At 32.6% G+C, this 1953-nt stretch overlaps 1 pseudogene; it reads left to right on the forward strand.

The window, feature by feature from the left end:
- The first annotated feature begins 290 nt into the window (after positions 1-290).
- Positions 291-468, forward strand: LOC123394669 (annotated as a pseudogene).
- The last annotated feature ends 1485 nt before the right edge of the window (positions 469-1953 follow it).

The following is a 1953-nucleotide window of genomic DNA, read 5'->3' on the forward strand; positions in this document are numbered from 1 at the left end:
CTTATAATCATAAATTGAAAAAAGTTGTGCCATTATTTTTAACAAATGGCAGACAATATATACTAAAATATGAATATCAAATTTTCCCAGTGTATTATTGCCAGTAGAATTTTCCCTAATTTAGATATATTCAACCATCAACATGTCTGCCCAAAAATGCAGCATCTCACAGCAATAAGTGAAGAAAGACTTATAGCATTTACTATATGTTAGGTAGTCTTAAACACATTAGGATTTTTTATACACAACTCTAGTACAGGTTATTTTAGATATTAAATAAACAAGGGCTAATCGCTTCTCGGCCTTTTGGCTAAGATCAAGTGTAATAAACAAGGGCTCTGGATTATCAACTTTGTCTCTCATTGTGTCAAAATAGATCACATTATAGTTTAATCTATTAGAAAACTGTCAAAGCATATTAACCTTTTCAAAAGAAGACATGCTTTTATCATTACGAGAAAAGTTTCAAATTCCTTTTGTTGGAATCAATAAATTTAAATATATATGTACATATATATTTAAAACAAAGATGGCTATGACTCAATATTCCAGGCATTATTGCATAGCACCACTAGATAATGCACACCTTTAAACATTTAAGCACTGCATATGTGAATATTTAAGTGAAATATTACTTCACTTATAGAATTTCTTTGAGTTAATTTGCACAGTCACTTTCTCAAGGAGAAAGCCTGACACTTCATAGAAACATTCATACTCTGAATTAGGCATCAAACTCAACCTTTGTCTCCTGCATCCATGCAGATTTTGTCCTGGTTTTTTTGTTTTTTGTTTTTTTGTTTTAAAGATTTTATTTATTTATTTGTCAGAGAGAGAGAGAGAGAGAGCACACGCACAGGCAGGCAGAGTGGCAGCAGAGGCAGAGGGAGAAGCAGGCTCCCTGCTGAGCAAGGAGCCTGATGTGGGACTTGATCCCCAATGCTGTGATCATGACCTGAGCTGAAGGCAGCTGCTAAACCAACTTAGCCACCCAGGCGTCCCTGTCCTGGGTTTTAATTGCTATTTCCTACTCTTACATGATGCACACATGGCCTATCAAATTAAAGCAATATGACCGCATAATTTTAAATAAAATGGAGAACATACTGAAGTTTTAGATAGTTATCTCTCCATAGTTCCCTGGCCTTCACCATTTATCATCCTTCACTCCTCTTCCCAGCAATCATCAAGCACTAAATAACAGTAATTTTATTTCCTGGGAAAAAAAGAAATTTCATCTGCATTCCTGAGCATGCACACTGTGTGGAATTTTTCTAAGAACATCACATACCATTTACTCGTGACAATATTAGTATAGTCATATTAGTATTAGAATTATTCTCCCAAAAGAATATGATAAAATGATGAATTTTTTTCCTAAAGAAAGCTGAATGATAGAACTGGAAAGAATATGGGAAAGTTATTGTAATGACAATTTTGTAAGTAGAAAACTGAGACTCAGAGATGTTAAGGGATTGGTGATCTAATAATTGTCAAGGAAACCCATCTTTATTGAATCAATCAGTCTAATAATTATATTTCAACTTCTTTTCTACTAACTAAAATGTAGAAAATCTTTCTGTAGTGCTCCAGAAAAATGATATAAAAAATGTTAAGACAATCTTGTCAAGTTGGGCTTTTAAAATTAATATTCACTTCTATCCTGTGCAATTTTATCAAGGGTAATCAAAATAGTTTGCATGTTAAATCACATGTAAAATAAACCATCTTTTTAGTAGGGAGACTTGCATTAAAATTCAGTTCTGCTGATGAATTTATCAATGAAATCTTGGTCTGCTAATGACCAAATGTTATGATTCATTTCAATCTTTTGAGTGCTAATATAATAAGTAATATCGTACTGAGAAAATGTTAAGATTTGCTTATTTTCAACCACTACTATGCACATTTAGCCACCATGTTTGTGGCTTAAAATTTTGTTCTTAAAATCTT

The sequence above is a fragment of the Mustela putorius genome, unplaced genomic scaffold, assembly GCF_011764305.1.
Source record: "Mustela putorius furo isolate JIRA1106 unplaced genomic scaffold, ASM1176430v1.1 tig00003834_pilon_pilon_pilon, whole genome shotgun sequence".
NCBI classification, from domain to species: Eukaryota; Metazoa; Chordata; class Mammalia; order Carnivora; family Mustelidae; genus Mustela; species Mustela putorius.